General features: G+C 38.3%; 1 protein-coding gene across 7 annotated transcripts in view; it reads left to right on the plus strand.

Moving 5' to 3' along the window:
• Nucleotides 1-387: 387 nt before the first annotated feature.
• The window catches only part of PCGF5 (polycomb group ring finger 5), a 64,422-nt gene continuing 38,903 nt past the window's right edge, over nucleotides 388-25,906 (plus strand). For 4 of the 7 annotated variants that reach the window (XR_014956142.1, XM_021539472.3, XM_021539512.3 and 1 more), the window contains exons 1-2: nucleotides 388-544; nucleotides 10,054-10,164. The gene's annotated coding sequence lies outside the window, so the exon portion shown is untranslated. Of the gene's footprint in view, nucleotides 545-10,053; nucleotides 10,165-15,124; nucleotides 15,192-25,906 lie in introns of all 7 variants that reach the window. The other 3 variants (XM_021539480.3, XM_085582529.1, XM_085582531.1) reach the window with 2 other exon arrangements.

Raw genomic sequence — 25,906 nt, forward strand, 5'->3', positions numbered from 1 at the left:
GCCGCACCGCCCGGGCAGCGGCTCCGCGCCGGCCCCTCCGCCTCAGCGGGCACGCGCAGCACGCATGCGCGGCCCGCGCCCGCCCGCGCGCCGGGCATGCGCGGGGGCGGCGGCCGGGCAGCGTCTGAGGGCGGGCGGGCGGCGGGTGCCGGCGGAGCCCGCGGGGCACCGGCGGCCCCGAGCCCCGCGGCCCGGCGGGGGCTCCACCGGCGGCCGAGCGGCGCCGGCGGCCCCCGGGGCGACAGCGCCCGAGCCGGGCTGTGCCCCAGTTTGTGTCCAATCAGAGAGTGCAGCGCCTGCACCGGGCGGGCGGCAATGCGTAAACAAGCCCCGGGAACTCCTCCGCCCCCCGCGCTCCCCTCCGCGCCGCTCCCCGCGCCGCCCCGCAGCCGCCCCCGCCCGCTGACAAGTCCGGCGAGGCGCGTTCCCGCCGCTCCGCCGCCCTCCCCTCCCCCGCCCGCCCGCCCAGCCGGCGCCGCCCGCGCTGCCACACGCACCCACTCCCGCACACGCCCGCGGGTGCCCGTGGCCTCTGCAGGGGAAGGTAAGGGGCCCGCCGGGGGCCGCCGGGCAGGCGGCGGCGAGGTGCGGATGCGTGCGGGGGGGATCATGTGTCATAACAAGTTGTTGAACGTGACATTGCTCTTGAACTGCGGCGGCGGCGGACGCCGGGCCGCCGCCGAGTAACTTTCTCCTCCAGTTCGGCGCTGAGGAGGGAGCCGGCGGCGGCCGGGCAGGGCGGCGGGGCCGGGAGCGCGGAGCGCGCTCGGAGAGGCGGGTGCCGCTCGCGATGCTTGCGGCTGCCCGGGGAGACGGCGCGCAGCGCGGCGGGGGACGAGCGAGGGCTCCGCGTCTGGCGCCTGCCGCGGGAGCCGCTGCCGCCCCGGCGAGGATTTTTTAGCAAGGCGCCAGGGCGGGCAGTGAGCGAGGAGCGGGTGCCGGTCCGAGCATCTCCTCTCGCGGGTAGTTATCCCCGCTGATGCTCCGTGGCGGTTTGGCTCGCTTCCGGCGTGATTAGCTCGGCTTATTATGTAAGATGTCACCGGAGGAGGAGAGGCACAAGCCCTCGGTGTGGCGGAGGGGGGAACGCACCGGCCCGCCCCGCCTTGCCCGCTCCAGGTACCGGAGCAGAGGGAGCAGCCCCGGCCCGGAGGGGACAGGAGCTCCCCTCCCCTCGCAGTCCGCCGCTGAAATACGGCTGCTCGTTTTACACGTGGGTTGGGTGTGTTCCCCAAACCTTGCCTTTGAGCACAAACGTAACCTGTCCTGGTTCGTCTCCCATGTTTAATTGCTTCTCTTCTCTCTCAAAGAAAAAATAAGCATGCGAGCATAAAAAAGTTTAAGAACTTGATTTTTTGCTTCCTTTATGTGCATATTTGGTAGATTAATACGATCTGGAGACGATTGAATGAATCATCAGTTCCCTGAAATAAAAGCAAGTGAATCATCTCACATACACACGCGCACAACTGTGAGGGAGCATAGTTGGTTCCGTAGATAGTGAAAGGTTGGTGTCAGTTTCTGACACGCAATGGGATGTCAGAAGTATAGGCAATGCTCGGAACCCAGCAGTTTCCTGGGGCTGGCTTGTGAACTGTGAAAATTTTGCACCATTCAATTGCAGTTTTTCTGGCTCAGTGGTTAAATGGTAACCTCTTTCGGTTATCAACTTGTTACCCATTATTTTACCCAAACAGTTAAAAGTGGGGAGTGTAAATGGTAAGATTTAAGTAACTGTGGTATTCAAAGTATATTAATTTAAAATAAAATTTGAACAATAATACCTAAAAGTTGCATCACCCTGTGTCCATATCCTGAAGCCAGAAACAGAGCCCAGATGCTTCTGATCTGGGTTTTGTTTTGCTTAGTTTTTTTAAGCAAAAATAGTCTCTGTTGAAGTAAAAAATACATAAATATGTATTTTTAAAAGCTAAGCCAATTGATTTAATAAACATGTTGGAGTTGTACCTAGATAGACTTCTGTTCCTGGTCCTCTTGCTTGTTGATATTTAAAATGGGATAGAGTCTGGATCCTATATATAATTGTCCTTTCAACTCCAACTTGCTTCCAAAGTGGATTTTTTGTCCTTCACAGCTTTGGGACACATTCTTGTCTTCCTGTACAGAGTCAGAACTATGAATTTTATAAGGTTGATTTTTCTTTTTTTTCTTGGCATATCTGCTGCTGTGAAGAAACAAAGTCACAGTTTCTAGCAGGGAGGTAATGCTTCACACGTCCAACCCCCTGGATTTACAGTAGAAACTGTGTGAAGGTCTTTGTGTGTCCTTTTAGCAAACGATTCTGTTTCCTGTGGCATCAGGTATCCCTTATCGCACTGCCTGTGTTTTGTACTTCTCATCATTCTCCACGTGGGAACAGACAGGTTTGCTTTGGGTGTTTGTCAGTGTTGGGGCAAAAGGACATGTTACCATTTTTGTTTGTCCAGAACTATGCACTGGCACCTCACAGTATTGATAAGAGGATTGCAGCAGTAAAGTGTGGGAAAACTGTATTACTTCAGCGTTCATTGCATGGATTTTAACATCTCCTATCAGAAATTCTGAAGTGTTAACCAAGTTAAGACTGCACATGACAGTGAAAGCACTTTAATAGAGAATTTCTTAGATATTCTGGGTAGTCAAGTTAACAAACAGGAAAAATACTGGTTTAGTTGTGCATTTCATTCAACAATCAAATAGCATTCATCCTTATTTATTCAATTTCCTTGAAAAGAAGATAAAAACATCCACTGTGTGTGGCATTCTATGTGCCCAGACTTCAGCTGAAAGCAGTAAAGGAGATAATACTGGAAGTGGACTTGCCACTCTGCTCTAGCTGGTTTTCCCTGCTCTATGAACACTCTAGGATTTAAAGTGGAAATGAAAAATTCTAGGTTCCACTTCTAAGCCTGCAGAATATGCAGAATAAAGTGAGATAAAATGTATTGGTTCAAAGATGCTCCTCTGCAGCTCCATTTTTGGGACTCATAAGCAAGTTACTGTGGGATGCACAGAAGAACTTAGAGAAAAGTGGAGGGCAGTGCAGGTGAAAGTGCAGGGTCTGAACTTTGGATCTTGATTTTTGCCAAGTTGGGGATACATAGGAATTGTTCTTATCGTGACCTACTGATGTGTGTGTGTGTATATATATATATGTATAAATTTACACTACCTTTTTTACAAAAAAGAGATAACAAGTTATAATCTTTCTGTACTTTGAAAGACTGGTGCCAACAGCATCTTCATAGGTTCTTCCAGCTGTCTCAATTACAACATCCCAGGGAGGGAAAAAAAAAAACCCAAACCCAAAAGATTAATTCCTTTTTGCAGTTTTGGCTGTAAAGACCCTTTTTAGACAAGTGCAATAGTCCCAAGCAAATTTTGATTGTTTCCTGTAGAAAGACATACTGCTGGTGTTGAAAAGGGGAATCCTTTATTCAACTATTGAAAACTTTGCACCAAGTACACCTTAGTTTGGGGTTTTTTGTTCCACAAATCCTCAGTTAAAAAACATTTGTTGCAGTTGTCTGGGAAAAAGTTTTATTTCTATTATTAGACTAAATATTTGAAAGATTAAGAAACAAAGTTGATTCTGTATCAGTGTTGTAGCTATCTCTTTTGAGTGATGGTGGGTAACCCTTAAACATTTTTTAAAATTAAGCTTATTTTCCTGATTATTGTGGTTTTATCTTTAAGCTTTTCTAGTAGATGTAGTGGTGTGAAAAGTAACAGCTTGACAGGCTTTGAGACTGAAGCCTGTAATGAGTTGAGCAGGTGTAACACTGGCAGCCAGTTCCGTCAGGCTGTGACAAGACAGTGTCTGTCTCAATGTGTGTCCATGGGAAAATCAAGTGTTGCTGTCCTTATCTGGATTATTGCTTATAAAACAAAAATTGTTAACTATCAAGTGTGGGCTACTTCTGGAATGAAAGAGATGTATTGTTACTTGAGCACTATGGTCTCAATAGCTGTCACTATTAATTCTTACTTGTGAAACAAGTAATTTTGACTGGTTACCTAAAGCTGAAACAATTTATTCAATTATTAATAGTGAAATTCATGCATATGTCAGTAGCTTTCCTAACATGTAACCAAACTCTTTGTTTACTCCTGTGCATTGGTCATTTATCTCCTGTAATGGAATAATTTTGTTTGCCATTGGTTTATGTATGTTTTGACATTTGAAAGGAATTAAGAAAGTAGCCTGCTGATTTGCCATAATACTCCTATTTTCATGAAACATCTGACCAGAAAAAGACAAGAAAAGTTACTTTCTCAGAAGAGGTCAAAGATGAGAATAAGAGTTATTGGGAGGATCTTCACTTCCTTGAGATGCAGTCATGTCAATGACTGGTGCATCACAGAGAGCTTCAAGTTGCTGTGGTCTGTAATGGTTCAAGAACTGCCTTCCCACACTGAGTCTTCACTGGCAGTTGAGTTGGTGCTCATTGTTTTAAAGAGGACACACATGGAGATGGAGCAATGAATGCTGAAGAACAGGTATCCACACTGCAAACAGGGGATGCCTTTGGTGGCTCCTTTGCTCAGCTTTGCTATAGATTCTTACACAAGGAGGAAAACCACTTTGTGTTCCATGGTAATTCTTATCAGAAAGAACCCTTCCCACATACAACACACCAGTGGACAGGTAGCAAAGAATAGTGGTGAGACCTAAATGGTGAACAGTGATATTTTCCTGATTCATGGCTGTGATTCTCATTACATGTATGGTATTGATGGCAGTGTTACATGATTACTTTCTGTCAGCTGAACCTGCAAGCACAATCTGATACCAGCAGGGAGAGTCCTAGTTCATAATTGCTGTAAAATCGCACACATCCAGTTTATTATTCCCATCTTTCAAACTCCACCCTACACACTTGTTTTGCTCACCTGTTATTGCAGCTTAGTTTTTGAAATTCTAGCTCTTGTAATTCAGTCTGACTTTTTGCATTGTGTTACATCTGTTAAAGTCTGTGTATAAACAAAGCACCTTAAAGTAAGGGAATCCAAATTTTAAGTATTCTAGAGATAGATTTCAGTGCTGGTTACTAGTAATCAGATCAGACAGAGAAAGAAAATCTCTATGCCACAAAAAAAAAATAGTAGATCTTGAGATAAAAGTCTTGAGTGATTCTTAGAGACGTGCCACCACTGATTAAAGCAGACGTAATTATATTTATTTCCTTCCTTAAGAAGAATGGAATATGTAAGAAGCCAGACTCTTGATTAATTTCATAATGAAAACACAGTTCTTCTTTCAGATGAAAGATATCTCTTAAATAGCCAATGTGTATTGAATGAAGTTAAAGATGTTTCTTTCTTCCATGGTTTTATAAAATTGTTGTTTACTTTTTTGAAGAATCATCAGTACTAGTGGCAGAGACAAAAGATCCTTTATATTATATAAATGATACTTTGAGTGAGTATTCTTGGTTGATTCTGGCTGTAGAATTTCCTTGCACACAAAGTGATTTTGAAGAGCTGCTTAATCAAACCAATATTTTTCAGCTTTCCATCTTAACTCTTTTGCTATATCATAGATAAAATAGATGTTTATGCTTTCATCCCAAATATATATTTACCAAAAGTACACGTGGTTTTTTTTTTTGTGTGTGTGTGGATAGTGATCAGAGAATGCAAATAGATTTACTTGAAATTATGTACTCGGTGACAGTTGGTGCCTTACACAGGCTAGTACTTAAAATCTACTATTGATGTGTAACTCCTGTGTAGTTATTGCTGAAAATTTAAAATGTAAATTTACATGGGAAACTAGGGAAAAGTTTTCTGCAGCTCTAGGATGTTAAATGGACTTAGAGATGATTGACAAGCTCCAGAGTGGTGCTTCCCTTCTTTTTGATGCAGTTGGTTGGTTAGATCAGCTCTGCTGTTCATCTAACCATAGATTTAGGCCAAATTTGGAACAGTTGCTGTAAGTTTATTTCAGTTATGGCAATGAAATAGCTCATCTGATGAAAAGTGTGGTTGCCACTCTTACCTATAAAAAAGGTTATATTAGTATGGTTTTGAAATTCTGAGGTAGTGCTCTGTCCTGAGCAGAAAGAAAACAGTTCCCACCAGAACACTGGAGGCCTTAGCTGGAGTGTCACCACAGACTAGAGACAGTATCTCCAGTTAAGTCTATTATTTTTGCTATGCAGAAGATCTGTGAACCTTCATTTCCACATTTGACTTTGTGATCAGGGCTAAGAAGTTGGGGATTTATTCTGGAACTGAAAGTTGCTAATACATGTGTAACATTGACAAAATAGCATAAATAGAACAGCATACATGAAGAAAACAATTCTCTAGTATTTACTGAAGGTAATCTCATATCTTCCTTTCTTGGATGCTTGCTAGGTTGCTGCACTAACAGTGTGTTTGGGTCACATGGACAAGAGTTGCTGGAGCAAGTTTGGTGTTTTGTGGTTCTGGACTATGAGATACAAACTCTACATCTGACTTCTTTCTTGGCAGAAGAGAACCCCTCTCCACTCCTCCCATCTTGCTGTCTTACACCTAGATTTCTCAAGCATATCTGATAAATAAAGAACATTTGCAACCATCTGCCAGACATTGGACTTCTGGATTTACAGTTTCCATCTTTTGGAGTGGGTGGGTAATATGAGAGAACCCTGACAGCTAATTTGCTGACTGAAATTTCTTACAAGGGATGATAGCTACTTACCATGTAATTTTTGCTAGATGTTTTCAATGGAAGTGTCTTGAGTCTCATGATTCAAACGGGGAATCCATAAAAATACAAATAGTTTGAAACATTAGCTTTAGCTGATGGAAACTGCTGTAACTTCAGCTTCAGTTTATCCACTTGACCTTATGCCAGTACTGAATATGCCTGTGGACAGTAACCACAAGTACTCCTTGTACTTACTTTAGTTAAGTTACCATAGACCTTGCCTCGCATTGCTTATAAAATTGACAGTTATTAAATCATTCCAAAAACACGATTAGGGAGAAGTTGTCATTTTGCCGAGTGTAAAAATGTTTTAGTAACATTTTTATTAAGCCAGGACCTCAAATTTGATTTAATTATTGCCCTTGTATTCTACATGTATTTTTTCCTGTTCTTGTGAAAACAGACGTATCTGAGTATAAGCCTTTGAAAAAAATAATCTATGTTTATATATGGTCTTAGGTGAGGTTGGTGAGAGTTTGCCCATGACATTTTCCAAAGACAGTATCTACAGCCAAGTTGCTGAGTAGAACTTTCTTTGTTCCTCCTTGAACAGCAGAGAGAACAAGCAAAGAACCTCTCTTCACTTCAGTGCTTTCTGGCTTGGTATTGATTCTGTTTATTCACAAAGGTGAAGTCTGTTTGACAGGTGCAAAGTCAAACTGCTGACAGCTTTAGACTGGATGGAGCCATAGTAACTCAGCAGGAGAATTCCTGAATTTTGGGAATGGTTAAATATAAAAATTAAACTGTTCTAATACAGCTAAAGGGGCAAAATGTTACGATGTTTCTTATTTTAGGTTGTTAGTGTGACCATAATTTATCCATTGTAAATTATCCATTATCCATTATCACTTCTGTTCTTAAAAGGCTTTCTCCTCAGCACCCCCTTATCACCTGCAGGCAAGTGTAGAATGGGCACAAGAGGAATGTTGCAGGAAGACAAAGGATAGTCAGCTTAGTGAAGTTGAATACTGCCTTGGAGGACTAATATCTGCCTGTCTTGGATATTAAATTACTATTTTTTGCTGGGTAGGTAATATAGGTTAGGAGTTCACAGATGACCTTTCATTTTTAACAGTTGTGAGACACATGCAGCCAAATGTGCCCTTGTTTTGACATCATCAGTACAATCAAAATTGTGTGAAGCAGAGCTGTTTACTGAGTCCTGAAAAGTTGAACCTTTGAACATCAGGTGTATGCAAAAAAGAGTACTTGAAACAGTTTGGACCTAGACTTTTATGTCTCCCTTTTCTGTATCTATAAATTATGGCTTACGGTGTTGTCTTGTTGAATAGGGATGTGGAGAAGATTCTTTTATTACTATTTGGGAAGCACTGAAATACTGGAAGAATGAGTGGGTATAGCTGTGTGTGATATCAAACACCTGGGAGTAAAATACTAAAAAAGGCATAACCTTCCTTTATTTTAATTTGTTTGGTAGTAAATATTGTATTAAAACCAATGCTGCCATTCACATATGTGCAAAGACACAGATTTTTTTCTCTGCAATTCTTTTGAAGTCTATAATTTTTACTGAAGTTACAATGATTTCAGCAGGCCCATTTAGGGATGGAATTCTGTTGAGTTTGGCTTCATGGATATGTAAAAGAGATTGGTTTTGTCTAAAGGTTGAGTACTTAAAGGAATATAATGAACAAATTGAGTTCAGGAAGAGACATTAGTCATACAGGTAGATTTTTCCATAACATGCTTGGGTGTGCTGCTTGGAAGTACAAAGGTGCTATTTTATTTCTTAAAGAAATTATGCATTGAGGTGCATCTGTGTAATTTTTAAGCAGATGTAAGCTCCTGCTGCCCGGAGATACCTGCTTATGTTTAGTGTAATATAAAGACAGAGTATATTAGCTGTGGCTCAGTGCCATGGTAACACCATTAGGTGTTACCCTGAGCAGAACCCTGACTAGAATATGATTTCTAGTCAGCTTCCAACACAGAGACATCTTGCTGCGAGTAGAAGCTAGTAGAATCATCTTGCAATTTTTCTTGTCTTTAAAGCAAACAAGATTCATTACAAGTACTTTATTAAGAAAGCGTTCTTTAGGAAGCTGTTGTAGTGATCCTGTGGATGAGTTCTGAATATAGAATTTGTGTGAAGAAAGGTAGAGTTTAGGGAAGAACTAGTGCAAGTTTAGGACAATAGAAAGAAGCCCACAATACTTGAACCTGGACAATACAGAACCTTCTCTTATTCATCAGTGAGTAGGATGTTATTGATTGTGCTTATTGGAGTAGGTGAAATTTATATTGTTCACAGCAGTAAACCCTCATATTCCTAGAAAGTGGCAATTGACAGTTAGGTATTGATTCCTGTACTTTCCTATCAGTAAGAAAAGCATAAAGATTGCTGAGCATCCTGTAACAAGTGAAGCCTCAGAAGTTGAACTCTTTGTAGCTTAGAATAGATCTGACAGCTCAGCGTGCTATTGCTGTAAGAGTGACAGAACATTGGCATTAATGATTATGACCATTTTTTCAGATACTAGACAATGGTGTTGCATGAAGTGTTACATTGCATCTCACAGGCTAATTGAACTGCTAAACTGTAGTCAATTCTTTCTGACCACCTTTTTCCTAAGTATTTTGTGGGCTGCAAAGGTTTTAAATAGTGACTAAAAAACTGATGCACTGTTGTTGCTCATTTTATCATATTACTGGGAGCAACATTCCCTTGGAAGTCACTGGCTCTGGAGGCCTCAGTCTCTGGACCTATACCAAATACAAGAAAAGCAGTGATTCCATTTAAGTTAAACAGGGCATGGAAATCCAACTGCTGACTGTGCAGTTGCTGCTCTTGTACTCTGTACCAAAATTAATCAGTGTAATATGACCAGGAACTCCAGAACTTTTTTGAGTGGTCCTAACATAGGAAAAAACCTTTGAAAAAAAAAATCTCTTTTACAACTTGTGCTTTTATTTGTTTGGAACATGCGTAAATGCAGGAGGAGATGTTTAGGCTCTATTCCTTCTCTAGAGGAAAGGCAGCAGATCAGATCTTTGCCGTACCTTCATAGTTAGGATGTCCCTGCAGGAGTGAACTGCATTGTAATTACCTGCACCAGACATTACTGGATTTTTTAAGAGTCTTCTTCAGAGTTATGCCTGTAAGCAAGTAGGTGCTAAATATTTTCATTTTGGGGGTGGGAAGAGAGGCGGGGGCTGGAGTTGATGTCTATATAAGCATTCGCTTACAGTCATTTGTTTTTTGGGTCTCATGCTTGTGCTTTTCTCTGCAACACTTCTGAGTTAGCAAGGCTTCCTATGCAGAGGTGTGTTTTTTCATTGTCTTTTTTTTTGTTTTCTTTGCATGTTCCTTCTTGTTTCACAAACACAAGAAACTGATCAAAATCCAAGTAGAAGATAAATTTTGGAATAAGAAGAAACCTGTGTATGCTGGAAAGAAATCGTAGAAGGATTGTTGAGAAGAATCTAGAGTTCAAGTTCTGGTATGAAATTCTAAATATTTTCCTTGGAATTCAGGTCACTGTCTGCTCTGCAAGACAAACCTCCCTTAGCATAGATTGTAGCGTATAAAATAGTTCCATTGAGCCAGGCAAAGATTACTTTTTACAAGAATAACTATGTTTAAATGGGTTATGACTAGCATAGGTCCTACTCTGTTGTACATGGTATCCACTAAGATATGTTTCATCCTTTAACCAAATGAAGTATCTTATATGTAAGAAATTTTTTTTTTATATGGAAACTAGCCTAAAAGTCAGGTCAACTTTCTGGTACTAGATTTTTTGCCACTATTAAAATTTTTTTGAGTATTATTTTTTCTCTTCCTTAAGATGTAGGAAGGAAAACTGTTTGTAAATACTACTTGAGATGCATTCTTCAATCTCCACAATATAAAATCAAAAGACAGTTCATTTTTTAAATATTGAAAAGGTTGAAATATTCCACATATTTAAATAATGCTGTATCATTATTCACCTAGAAAATACCTTGGTCTATTTCTGACTCTATTTTCACTGAAGGCACTAGCAAGCATTCCTGCTAATTTAAGGGCTCACAATTTGAATCCTTTATAATTATTGCAGAAGTTCTAAATTTAAATCTTCTCATTTGCACAAAGTAAGAAAAAGGGTCTTTTATTTAAAATCAGATGCTTAAAACCTAATAAATTTTGTTTAAATTTATAAAACTGTAACTGCTCTTTTTTCACTTCCGTAGCACCAAAATTACATATTTTTTTACTTCTAATTATCTCCAGAATTGTGCTATGTAAAGACTTGTCAGGCCAAAAGTTTACTGAATGGAATCAGTCACCTAATCCCAGTGAAATGGCTTGGTCTTTTTTAATCCTATATAGATGAACTTTCTGGTACAATTTCAAAACCTTTGTCTTTGAAATTGCAAGACAGAAGACTGGAAGGTCTCTATGTATTTTTCCAGGTCTATATCCTAGGTGCTCTTTCATAAAAACACCTGTTCAGTATCCATTGCACTGCAATTCAAGCCATGATTTCACTGTTTCTAAGTGCCGTCTTCAGGTGTAAAGTGCTGTTGTCAGAAGTTTGTTAGTTCTTTGTTCAGGGCAGTCAGAAGAAAGAACAGGGAGCAGGGAGAGGAGAAACTCATGAAAAAATTAGTTCAACAAGATGACACAAACCGTTGAGTAATGACCAGTGCTTTGGTAAAAATGAAATGGAGACATAATGTGTCACTTCTCTTACAGTAATATAATGATTTCTCTATAATAGACATTTGATTCAAATGTTAGAGTCAGCTTAATTATGAATCAAAAAAGCATCATAAAGGAGGTGGAAGCAGAACAATGTAAATGGGGAAGGCTAAGCATTCATGTCCTACCAACTCCTTCCACACTTAAAACTGCAGAAATAAATCTGCAGTGTTCAGTTATTCATGAGGGAAACAGCAGAAAATATCACATGGGAATAATTCTAAAACTGATATATTCCATATAAATGTAATTAAGCTTCCTGACATTAGACAAGTTCAAATAGAAGTCTTGTACACTTCCATGTGCATATTCCAGAGCTAAGATCTAAGGTAATAAAATAGAAGAATGGGATAGATAGCAAAAGAGAAATCACTATGTAGAAACTATTTGTAGGTTCTGTTTACAGAGTGCCTCATTCTTCCCTCACAAAGCACAGACTTCTAAAGGAGTTTTGAAGGGTCATGGTATAATCAGCTGCCAGTGTCAAGGGGACACAAAAGAATGAAGATAGTCTTAGATGAATGGACAAGCAGTTGTTGAATTACATTGATTCAGTGGTTTTTAATGCTGTGATCATCACTCATTCTGAACTTGATTCTGGCAATTGCACATCAAAAAGGATGCAAAAATCCTGAAAATTGTATGGAGAAAACCTAGAAGAATTATAGAGTTCTTGGCACACATCCTTTATTATGGGTGGCTGGAGGCACAACTTAGTAAAAGTAAAGCTAAGGTGGCACTTCCAGACAGTAATCAAGATATTGATTATTGATATTATCTTTCATGAACTAAATGGAAACATTTAGTAAGTCATATTCAAAACCAGACTATTCAGTCTAGTTGATTAAAATAAAATCAAATTACTGTATCATAGCAAATGTAGTAATAAAAATCAGACTAATTCAGACTATTCTTAAGTATTTCCAATTTTTTTTAACATTTGAAACTAGTAATGATTTTTGTAGATCACTCTTTACAATAGAACATTAAGAAGGATGCTTTAATCAAAATAATCTGTTAAATTTCAGGAGAAAATTAACATTTTTTGTGCAACTTAGATTAGATGATTGGCTTTTTTTTACTTGATATGTATTACAGTAAAGGTTCTGCAGTCAGTCTTTGCTTTAACTTTTGGAAGTTTAATTGCACACAGTCCTGCCAGAGAGTTCTTTGTGCGATTACCTGAAATTGTCCAGTATTCAGATTGCTATTTCAGAAAAAGCAGAACAGAGGGATATCTATAACAAAAAGACAGCAGAATGGCATTAATCAGGTGAGGCATTTTCAAAGTACAACACATCTAGTATGGTTTGTCAGCACTTTAGAAAGGCATGATAGGGTCTCTTGTAAAATACCTGACTATTTAAGTTTTAAGTGGCCTTTTATCTTCTTTTTTGGGGAGTAGTATTCAAAAAGTATGTGGAAAGTAAAGCAACAGCTAATCTGCAAAAGATAGCCCTGGGATACAAGGGAGAGCTGTGTACTGTATTTGCATAACATACTGGTCTCAAAGTAGGTTAGACATCTGCTTAGCCATTAAGTTTTCTGTAAAAATACTGTTCCCTGTTTGTTCTGTATTAAACCCTTCTCCATTTATATTTTTATGCTATTTAAAAATAAACCTAGAAAAGATGTGTTGTTTTAACCATTAATAAAAACAAACCAGCGTAGGTGCAGAATGGTCCAAGATCAGTGTTCCAGAATTCTTTCATAAGGAAGAAAATCAGACTCGATTGAATGGCTCATATTTATTTTTAAAATAAGGTTAGAGAAAATAAATATTGTGTGGAATTGTATACCCAGCTTCCCTAAAGTAACACAGGGGTGTATGTTGTGTAAATAAAACTAGAATATGCTTAGGAACCATAAGAAATCAGGATTCCTATCTTTAAGGCTTCTTCTCTTCATTGTGGCAATTTTTTTCAGACCACTAAGAAAAAATAAATATTTTGTTACAATCAATAAATATCCCTGTTAATAACCACATTTTTTAAGCCATCTTTGTAAAACAGTTCAGTGGTATGATAGACCTTTACTTCAGATGTACAGTAACCTTTTCACCCTTTTAGGAGATTCTCAGTTTGCTCCAAGAAGTAGATTAAACTAGTTCTTCCCTATTCATAATATTTTTCATATGTGACAGTAATGCAGTGTTTATTTTAAGAGTCAAAAGCCACAGGTTCAAATCTCCTTAAAGTCAATAGGGAAAATTGCTTGCAATGACTTCTAACTTAGACCCTACATTTGATTTCTATGTCACCCATAAAATTTATGTATGAAAATTTAATGCTAAGTGTTTTTTATTTTTGATGTAATACAGCATTTTAGTGCTTAGTGAGAGAACATTAAGAATATTCAGTAATACAAATGGTACCGTTCTATGAATTGCACTAAAAGCAACAAGTATTTAGTGAGATAACCCAAAAATGCTATAATTTATATCTATATATTCCCAGTCTTAAAAATAGGTAATAGCTTGATATAAATATCTGTCTGAGATTATGCCATAAATCTGTATGGCTTCTTATAAAGTATTTATTACCATAGAAATGAAACATCTTCCTGCAGCATAGTAAACAATGTTCCTAAAATCTTTCACATTCTTTTCACACCTCCTCTGCCCTGGGTGAGAAGCATGCAAAGGTCATGGCTATGTTTTGGTAGAGTTTTTGTGTTTAGTTTGGGGCAAATCCGTTGAAAGCATTTATGTTGACAACTCATAATCAATGTATAGTGTTACACAAAATTATTCTGATTATGCTAATTGACCTATAGGCAGTCTAGAAACTGAGCTGGATGATGCCTGGGTAAGTACTTAATCTGGCACTCAGCCCACTCCTGCATTCTTTCCATCCCTCAGAGATGTTGGTCATGTCATACCATGCACATCTGCATCTGGCCATGGAGAATGGGACAGCCTATATCTGCTTGTAACACAAATACAGGCTCAGTCACAAGTGTGCATAAACACTCAGTACCTACTCATACATCACCGGGCAGCAAAACAGAAAGGTGGGAATCACTGATTTTGTTTATTATGTTATTTTTGTGGATTAAGCCCAGTGGACAGCTAAGCACCACGGATTGCTCCAATCCCCTGTGAGATGAGGGAGGAGAAGAAGTAAGAAAATTAGGGGGTTGAGGTAAAAAAAAAATGTTTAAAAGGTTGTAAAGTGAAGGACAGATGAAAGATGAGAGGAAGGAAAGAAAACAAGTGGGGCAAAGACAGTTATTGTCCACATCCTGCAGAAAGACTGATGAGCAGCCAGTTCCAAGGAAATGGCAGCTAACAGCCCTAAGCCCCCCTCTTATCATGAGTGAATGTGGTGTTACGTGGCATCTCCTTCATTCATTCAGAGCTTCTGCCTGGTTGCATCCTCTCCCAATGTATTGCACCCCCACAGTCTTCACTGTGGTAGGAGTGAAGAAAGAGAGAAAGCCTGGGTGCTGGCCAAGCACTGCTCAGTAGTAGGTAGAACCTTAGTGTGCTGTCAGTACTGTTTTGGGCAAGTAACTAACAGACCATGTGAGCTGCTGGGAAGAAAGTTAATTGTGTCCTAGCCAGGCCCAGTACAGTTATTTAGCAGGACTTAGGAAGCATTTGAGACTTAAGCTATAAAAAGCCATAGAGAACATTTGAATAACAAAACATTTTTTAGGAAGGAGGAACACAGTATTTTATAGATAACCTTAGTGCTTTTGAAGACATTTCATAGGTCACATGGGAGATGAATTTTTCTAACTCAGACTGAGAAGGAAATCCACACATAAAAGATATTCAAGGTATGTATTTGTGTGTCCCATTGAAGTTGCTCAAGAGTTGAAAAATAAGAATTTATGTTTGTCTTGGACAAAAGTTTGTATTTAGGTCAGTAGGTACTCTGTTTCATTCCTTTCACTGCAGAAAACAGACTACTTATACAGTTGTGTGCATTACAGAATCCTTAACCTTCTCTAAGTAGAGTATCAATTTTCTTGTGTAGGAGCCTTTTGGATGTTTTGACTAAATGTCTTACATTTGTGCCTACTCCTGTTTATCACAATGCATTCTTTTTTTAGAGAAATGACATCTGAAAGATCATATTTGGCATTAGTCTGGTGGAACTGAATTTTTTGCTGGAATCTACTGAGTTTTGCAGGTTTACTCTCAATGCTGTTTTGGGAATAGAGAGAAAAAAAGGTTACTGTTATTTTTGTTGACACAGAGTCCGTAAGGATGTAAGCAGTCTAGCATTCATCATGTGAGTAGTTTTCTTTATGTAGCAATGTTTGAATATGGTGTGAAAACTTTACTCTTTTCTCATGTCTGCTCACATGCTAGTGAAGTGAGTCCCTGACTCCACTGTGAAGTGGACAGTTTGTTGAGAGCTTATGAAGTATTGGAAGTACCTTAGACAGAATAGAAGATAGTTACAGTGTCTAACCATCCTGGATTTGGGAGGTGTGAGGAAGGGACTAGAAAAAGAGCACAAATTTGGCAGTCTCTAATGAGCAGTTTCTGCTTGTGCAGTGATCACAACCTAAGCAACCATAACAAAACACCCTTGGGACTATAATGGCCTTTTTGTGGCTTTAGGACTGAGAAGTGCAGCAGAGCAGTAGGCCAGAGGACCTGTTTGATTCTCAATGGTCCACAGGCTTCCAGCACACTTGTATTAGATAATGCACTGGAATTTTATTACATAAGAATTACAGGAGTTAGAAGGAGTGACACTGTTCTCCCAGTTATCAGTACACTGTGGACATTGGTAATATCCTTTATTTGATGTCTTTACCCCTGGTTATTGGGAGATTGTGGTACTTGTGCATGTGTGGAATGGAAGTAGTTTACAAGCACATTTCTAACCACGCTGCAAGCAGTACAATGATGGAGATAGTATATTTAAACCTCACTGCAGAGTGAATCTGTAACAGCATTCTTCTATTTCCAACCAAAAATACTTTCAGTTAATTACAAACATAAAATGATACAGTACTTCTGTTTCAATGATTGTTAATATTAACTGCTGCTCTGTAAATTAGTGTAACTGTGCATTTTTATTTCCTTTCAGTAAATCGTATAGCTGTGAAACACTATATCAGCTCTAGATATGTATTAACAAACAATCTCTTCATCACAACAGAGGTAAAAGTACTTTTAAATACATCATAGAGACATAAAAATAACTTGTTTCAGGAAGTCATGATGGTATTGTGTGGGATTAGGCTGTGTAAACAGCAATATTCATGTTCATTAGATGTTTGTTAATATGAAAAAGATGAGTTGATGGGTCTGAATCTTCATCATCTTAAGTGATCATTTGCTCTTGCTTAAAACCAAATTCAAAATTGCAATTAAAACAAAAAGTTCTGATTCAGTTGCAAGTGTATAAAATTTTGTATCTATAAATACACAGATACACACTATATAAGGCATGAAGTTCTGAAGAATCCAGCTTTTTATCTTCAAATATTGCATCTTGCAAAATGTTTTACTTGCCTCCATATGCTGAAAATTTGAGACTTAACTCTTAATTTTTTACCATTCCTGTTCTAAAACTCTCTGCCAATATCTTGAGTATTTTCAGGATCTGGTATCAATAGCAGTATGAGGCAAAATGTTGGCTAAATGTTCAGTATGGCTATTTTTTAAAATAAAATATCTCACCTCAGAGATTAGCTGTCTGGTTTAAATGCATGTCAAATTAACATTCAGATGAAGACTAATGTGATTAACACATTGTATTGGAATTTGAGAGTTGGAGGTTTAGTTTCTAGGCAGTCATGTCTTCCTGTGTTGCTGACATCAGAAATGTATTAGGAAACAGCTAGAAATATTTTAGTCTTTGTGCAAAACAGGCTCAGTAATGCATCCTTTTCTTAACACAGTTTATATTGGAGAGCAGATGGACTCTCAAAAGGGTATGTTTCCACTGCAGCTGAAGGTATTAGCTGAATGGATATATTTGCCCTAAATGTAATCTAGCCAGTTTTGATAAATACCAATAAAATACTTTCAGGTGTTTCAGTAAATGGGACCAAACTTGCCCTGGACCTTGTGTGACTAGATTATGCTGATATATGTGTTATTAATGAGGTTAGCTAGTTCAAAGAATGGATCTGCTTTTTCCTTTGAGAAAACAAATTGTTTTCTTTTTTACAGCTTTTGTCTTACTCCTTTACTAAATACCACAGTCAACCTTTAGATTTTCTTCTGATTTATTTTCCTCTAGAGGCAACATCCTGTCTTCCCTTGGCCCTCTCTGCCCCAAAATACACAGGCTCTATCTTTATGCACACAAGACCAAAAAGCACATCTCTGTGACTGTTTTGCTCAACTAAGCTTTTTTACTGGGGCATACTAGCTGACAGTTGCTCCAGAATTCCCAAGGTGTATGATTTCCTTGGTGCTTTCAGAAAAGCAAAAAACCAGACTTAATTAAAGCTTGAGTCCATAGAGTGTTGCCCATATTTCCCTAGAGCTGGATTGTGATAATACATAGCCTGGACCCTAAATTTGGCTACCCCCATTCTCATCCTGAACCACACCTAACAGAGAGCCTGTTTCCAGCCTGAATTACCCACTTCTGGAATGGCAGTCTCCTATAGGACAGCTGGGTTACAGGCGTTCTGAAGTCAAGTAGTGAACTGAATATAAAACTTAGTTGATGGAGTAGAGTTCTGTACTGTGAAAGGACATCTTCTGCAATTTGAGGTGATTGAGTTTTCCTCTTTGAGAAGAATTTAGACTCCTGATACATAAATAATATGGAATAACATCTCTACCCTAAAGCTATATTATTTTGAAAAGACAATTATTTCTCAGGAAGCTAAATTTGTTCATCAGATTTTGAGTTAAAACTTAGTGCCTCTAAGAACTAGAGCAACTCACAGAATCAGGAGAATGCAGAAAGGAGATGAGATATAGAAAAATTTGAATAAAGCGAAAAATGAGGGAAGTTGGGCCCTCAAAGCAGCCATTAACCCAGTTTAACAAGAGTGTGTATTTTGCTGTTATGCACTATTCCGGGAAGCTTACTATAAGTGTAGCTTTGTCCTTAAATTAGTAAACAGTACTTTTTTCATAATTTAAATTTTTAGACATGTCACGGAGCAAATGGGAATGGACACAAAGCTGCTTTGCAGTCTTATACCAATCTGTACTGATCTTCAGGAGAACCCAGGGCTTTTGTTTAGCTGACATTATGATGCTCAGCGTAGTGGATCCCAACTGGTAATGTAGGCAAGGAGGTGATGCTAGGGTGTATCCCTAGTAACCATTGGTCTCAGGAGAGACCAATGTCATGGTGTGAGACCAGACCCCAGCACTTACCATGGCATTCATCTCTGAAACAGGTCACTCTGCTGAGGTGAGCTGAATATTTAACACCTTAAATATTTTCTGTTTGCAGGTAGCCTAACACTGCATGAAGTGAACATATTCCTGACCTATTGAATAATTCTGATTAGTGTTTCACAGAATCCCTGAATCGCTGAGGTTGGAAAGGATCTCTGGAGCTCATTTATTCCATGTCCCCCACTGAAAGTGGGATCAATGGAGGAGATTGCTCATGACCTTATCCAGATTGGCTTTGAAAGTTTTCAGTGATGGAGGCTCCACTTACCTTTACTATTTCCCACAGTTACAAGTTTATTGTTCTTTGGCCACTAAGTTCCATATAAATTGGCTCTTGTGTACATCAGTGACAGTGGTTTGGAGAATAACACCATTGAGAGGTCATGTTCATAGCAAAGATGTTTGCTCGAACAAACAGTAAAATTAGCTTTTTTACTGAGTAAAAATTGTATGTAAAGATTTGGACAGGTGTTTCTAAAATCCAGACAAACTATGGAGTTACTTCTTCCTTTAAAAAAGTGACTGGATGCAATCTATCTTCAACAAACTCCATTTCTCTTTGTTATGGTATGGCCATCTTTGTTAGGTGGTTTTGTTAGCACCACATTAATTGTACCAAAAGCATTAGTTTTCAGGAGTATTTTTGAGTCTCTCTACTGAAATTCATTAGCTTTTCCTTATTGACTGAGGGACATTAACATAAAATAGGATTATAAGAAAGCAGTTTCAGTACCTCATCTTAACAGTTTTCAACTGTTCTTGAATTTTTTGTACTATTCATTGATATATAAAGAAAAAGGCAGGGTAAAGGTATTGCTTCACTGGTACAAATGTTAAGAAAAACAATGCAATGAAGAAAATTGTACAATAGATTTAAAATATATTGGGTAAAACTGTGAATTGCTAGTCTTTGTTTGAAATTATCTCTTTTAGATATATTTTGTAACAATGGTTTTTGTCAGGGATTTGGTAGGTTGATGCATAATGGAAGACACAGCCCCTAAATACATACTTTAGTTCCTGACTGATAGAGGGTTATGATGGCACCAGTGTTTCTGACAAGTTTAAAAGACACAGGATAAAACATTAGAGAGAATTCCGTATTTCTCAGCAGGAAAAATGTAAATCGCCTTAATTTTATTCCTACTGAGCTGTGGCAACTGAGGTCTCGTATTTAAATGTGAATTATTAAATAGACAGCATGATGATGATAGGAGCAAACTATGTGTTACTTGTATCAACAAGTTCTCATAAGCCAAATTCCTTGTCAAAATTTCATATTCCCATCTATGCATTTGTGATAAAGGGAAGTAATTTTAAGAGTATTATGCCTTTTATTCTTAAAAGCTTCCCAGGGATATTAGATTAGGGAATGGAGTGAGATTTGCCATATAAAAACCTTCTAGCTTCATGCCTCTAGAACTTAAAGTTATTACAGCACTGAAGAAAATAGTCACATCTAAAAAAACTCAGTAAAATGCATACAGATTGTGGTAATGTAGAAAGGTCAGAAATTGGATATCTTTAGCATAATTTATAATTTGCTTTAAAAAAACATTCCTGAAATGTATTTAACATTTATGGGAGTTGAGTTCATTGCAAAATGTGAAAAATTTTGCAAGTAAAAATGTTTAGGGTATGTTTGTGCTTTGTCAAGTGTGTTGATACAGTGAAAAAGCAGCTGGCAATCTGAAGCTGAGCTATTATATATGTGATAAATCTCTTCTCATAGAATCTCTTAGTGTTTGACTCTCACTATAGAACTTGGAACCCTTGCAATACCAGATTAGAAATAGCAACGAGGTATGAAACAAAAGTAAAGAATTATGCATTCCTTCTGCTGACTTTACACACCTTTTTAAGCTATAAGGAGGTGACTGTTACATATATCTGTACATTTCTGCATGGATTTCCAGACTAAAGGTTGATGAAAGCTGATAGTCACGATATTAATGAGCACTGTAGGCTTGCATGGACTCTGGGTATGCATAGTGAAGCACGATAGTAATGTTTATATAATCCAGGCCTAAAGATGTAACATAAATATAGGTAACCTGCCATATAAATATAGATATCCCTGCAGGGGAATGTAGTGATTTAGCAAGATTGTGATTCTTTGTGAGGAGGAAATTAAGATCTGTTTTTCTATGTACAAAACAAGATTCTTGATACAAAAGTCCAATTTATGTGTTTGTTGGATATTTCCATTAAGTGCCATTATATATTGAAGGACCAAAGCAGGTATTATTTTGTTTTATTCAAACATCTTGGTTTCTAGAAGGGCTTTGCCTGTACTGGTATGCTTAAGAATTCATTTTAGAGTCAAAAGCATGTAATCTCCTGAACTATTAGCTACATTTCTTACCAGTATTTTCTTCCTACAGAATTTTGTAGCAAAGTAGTCCACAGTCATGTCTAGTTGATGAGACTGGACAAGTTCGAAATGTGCAAATGAGCTTCAGCAGGCAGTATTTTGTTAAAGCAGGATTGCATATATTGTATTCTGAGAAAGACTCAGCCCTGCTCTGTCGAGAGCCCTAAAAACAGGGAGTCCAAACTGCCACAGCCTAGTCAGCTAAAAGCCACATGATCTCATTAGCACTGCACTAAATCCAAGTACAAGAGGAGGTTCAAGATGCAGGGATGGTAAACATGGTCTCACAGTTTTTGGTTGATTTTGTATTCATTCTAATTAAATGCACATAAACCAAGAATATGCTGTTTACATGCAGAGTCTGAAGGCCAGGATTTTGTAATTGCAAAAACAAAATCAAGCTTATTTTGCATACTTGAGAATTGTTCTATACATCTTTTCTTTAGAAAAATCTGTGATGATAATGTCACATGCTGACACCATTTATGCAAACTTATTTGGTTTCATGCAATCATGGAACTAAGGTTGGGCAAACCAGCAGTCAACTTCCTAAGCTAATGTGTATCTCCTTTCAAGCCTGTTTGTTTTCTGGTTCTGCCATCATAACAGTCATGAGTAGATTTGTTGAGGATTGCTTTTGCTGAGCTTATTGACGTTTAAAATTTGTTTTGACTTAAGATCTAGTAGCAAGTCTTGTTTTTAATTTGCAGTGCAATTTGATTGCATAATTATGAAGCTGTTTGACATGTGTGATACAATTTGATTTGCATTCCTGCCAGTTTTCAACTGTAAGAAACAAAATCTGTTAGTAACAGTTTTAGTAGGAGTCACTGGAGGCTTCTTACAGTTTGTTTTCATTGTTTTCATTTGTCTTTTAATTTCATGGAAATTGAGAGATGAAACTCTATAAGACTATTTGAAGACTTCAGGTTATTGTTTAGCTGAGCTGTATATGTTGGTGTAAGTGGCTTTGATAATGTGAGGGGGAAAAAAGAGTGGAAAAAATGTTATCTGTAATAGGTATTTTTATATAATATATGTGTACAATGCAGCATAGAATGGAAGAGGACATATGTTACTTACAGAAACAAGGATTTTTTAAAAAGTAATAGAATTATAGCAAGTAGGCATTAGATGTCTTGTGGAAAAGCATGGACTCTGTTGTGACTTGATTAGCAAATTTGAAACCTATGTTCATACTCTTATAGAAATATATTTCCCCTGGGAGGATACATACATCAAATTGGCAAAGTGTTTGCTCTGTGACCTACAAATCCTGGAAGTCTGTGGAGGAGACACAGTCTTGCCCATGCAGACAACAGCTGTATCACGCTGCTCTGTGCATAAGTAACCACTGGAATTTTTCTGATAATGTAGCACTGAGTATCACTGATTGATTTATTTTTTTTCCATTGTGGAGTAGTAGGGAGACTTGAAGTAGCATTAATTGCACAGCAGATTTTCTCTGGAGAAGCCTCAGAATAAGCAGGTGATACTATTGTAGAGAGCAGTGTAAAAGGAAACTGAACTGGCAGAAGTATATAATCAGATAGCAATAGGTAAAGTAGTTAAGAAGTATTGGAGATTATATAATAATGGAAATGGTAACACAAGTGGGATTTCCATTAATTCAGAGACAGTCTAATAAACTTTTCAGTAGAAGTGAAGTAAATGGCTGGAGACCAAAAATGTAATTCTGATAATGCAAGATGTTTGTGGTACAAGGAGAATACCTGATTAAGAACCAAGGTAATTGTTTCAAATTATGTATCTTCTTTAAGATGTTACCAAAGCACACCACCATTACTTGCTCTACTTACACAGAATTTCTAGAAATTTATATAAAGCATAGTACTGCAAAAGACTACTTTGGTCATGTCCTGTGGTTCTCCACAATCAGACAACTGAAATAATGCCTGCTCCCTTGCAGCCTACAAAACTACTAAGAACCACAAAACATTTTTTTCCAATACCCTATAAAAAGGTGAAGGAGATGTAGCGCAGCAGAGCAAAGTGCATGGAAGTTAGTGTGTCAGGAGATAAATCCAGAAGAGGCTGAGGATACCACAGTATTTCAGTTGCCCAGAGATCCTAACTCTGCCACAGATCACTGTTTTTTAACCAAGCACACAAGCAAATGGAGGCACAAAAGCATCTTGGTTGTGTATCTTGTAAACCTCCTGCCACTGCATCACTCCCTGCGAGCAGCCTCTGATGCTTCAAAGGCTAACCCCACTTCACCAAAAATCAATTACCTATGAAAAAAAAAAACCAAAACCAATCTAACTGTTGTGGCACAATACAAGTTTTTATGCTATAACAAAGAATCTTTGCCTTTAAAGCCAAAGTAATGTCTGTTAGGTTATTTGCACATGAAGAATTAGCTTAGCTACATGGCCGTCTACACCTGCACTGTGCTTCAAAAAACCCAAACAAACCAGAAAGCAGCAGCTGATCACAGTTCATACATTGGACTCCTGGGGTAACTGAACAGACCATTTGGTCTGTAAAATTTTCTAAGTTTGTCTCCCTTCCTCTGGGAAGCTTCTGGATAGCTTTTTTTGTCTGATACATGTAATCATGCCTCTTCAAAATGTTCTTCAAAGTCAAACTCCAGAATAGTGGCAAAATAATTAAGGAAACATAAGGAAAATACCTTTTAAAAATATGCCCATCACACTTAAATTTACAGCTGCTTTTAGCTGAAAAGTTTGAATTCTGCTGAGATAGAGTATTGTTTTTATACTTGCAATACCTCTGAAGATTATAATCACAGTTCTTGAATTCGCTGTTTCCAGGAAGGTTTGTCAAGCTGTTCACAAGATCTTCACCCAGTATGTTTAATGGTCAGCTAATAATATGTTCTAAACCAGATATTTTTTCCCTTCAACCTCTGCATACAATTGACTGAAGTTAAATTGTCTCCTTCATGCTTGTGACAATTTCTAGTCAATTTTGTTTCAGAGTTATGATTTTTTTCCTTGCACTGGTAATCTCCCTCATACACTTCTATGATCTTTTTTCATGTTTTCTGGTTCCCTAGCTAGGAAGAGACTCTGGCTGACCAGTATTTCAGTGTGCTAAGAAAATGTTTAGCAATACAGATCTGCTCATCTTTCCCTTGCTGGAGTCACTTGTTTGATTCTGTCTTTTTTACTAGCAGCCAATTATTATAAAGTGTGTAGGAACTTACTTTACGATTTCTCTTACTTTTTAAAAGTTCTTGGAATTTAATTCAACACAGTTGGAACACTGTGGGACACAATTTTACCTTTCTTTTGAAGTGTTTCTTGAATGCATTTTTCTTGTTTATGTATTTGTCAATGGCCTAATAATACAGATGTTGGCATTTCGCAACCTGCTTTGCTACTTTACTTTAGGCCATAAAAGAAGAGTAAGCATTAAGAAATGCTATATATATCCCATAAGTGCTATTATGTGCTAATACATGACTTCTTATAGAGAGTTCAGTAAGGATGAAGAAAAACCCGCATGGCAGAAATGCAAAACATCATTCCTGATCATTTTCATGAGCAACTGATGGGGATAAGAGTAGCCTGATTCCTATTGTTTCCTATCAAATCAAAGGCAGTTTTCACACTGAGCATACTACTATTTTTATATGATAAGCAATGTTTCTAGTCTTTGTCTAAAAAGCAAAGAAATATGTCACATGATCCCAAGATTATGACAAAGACTTTGATAATGGCAGTAAGAATTAAGTTTGCTTGCTGCTAGTAAATTACTCACATACATGAGAAAGCATGCAAGATGGAGCAAGGAAAATTCAAACTGGACCTAAATAAATTTAATTCACGAAATAATTTTGATAGTCAGGGGTTGAGACAAGTTGCCTAGAGGGGTTGTATAATTGCCATCCTTACATATACTCAGACTTTCTTTGGATGAAGCTCTGAGCAATCTGAATTAACTTTAACATTAGACCTACTCTGAGCAAAGGCATTAGACCAGATGATGTCCAAAAGTCCTGCCAACCCAATTAGTGTTCTATTCTAGATAATGTTCTGCTTGATTGGGAATTTAACACAGGAAATAAGAGATCCCAGGTGTGAACTCTTCTTCCTACCTGAGTAAATATGCAGTAATTTTAAGTAGGTTGCCTGCAGTTTGAGGGAGGTTGATTTTCCTCTCTGCGGTGCAGCACTGATGAGGTGACATAGGGAGTGCAGTGTCCAGTTCTTAGAACAAGAAGAACAAGAAGAACATGAAGCAAGACTCAGAGCCCCAAAGATGTTTGAAGTATTGGAGCATTGTTCATGTAAGGAGGGGTTGAGAGTCTGGGGACTGCTCAGCTGAGGAAAAAAGTCTCAAGGGGATCTTTCCAACATATATAATTCCTTGATGGGAGAGAATGAAGAAGTCAAACTGTTCTCAGTAGTGCCCACTGATAGGAAAAGAGGTGGTAGGTATAAATTGAAACACATTAAATTCTATCTGATAACAAGAAAACATTTTATTTTCTTTTTCACTATGAAGTTGATCAAAACTGGGACAAATTGCCCAGAGAGTGTGTACAGCCCCATCTGTGGAGATAGCAAAACCCAGCTGGATACAGTCCTGGACAACCTGCTTTAGCTGGCTCTGCTTAAGCAGACAGGTTGGATTAAATGATCTCAAGAGGTGTCTTCCCAACCTAATGAATTCTGTGAAGGTTTCAAGTTTTTAAAAGCTGTAGAATGGCATTTTCAGATGTCTAGAGAATCAGTATCTGGTGAAGGCAAAAGCTGTGGTTCTCTCTGAATGCCATTCAGATTGCTACACAATTTC

Source organism: Lonchura striata, chromosome 6 (genome assembly GCF_050655825.1).
Source record: "Lonchura striata isolate lonStrDom1 chromosome 6, ASM5065582v1, whole genome shotgun sequence".
Classification (NCBI taxonomy): Eukaryota; Metazoa; Chordata; class Aves; order Passeriformes; family Estrildidae; genus Lonchura; species Lonchura striata.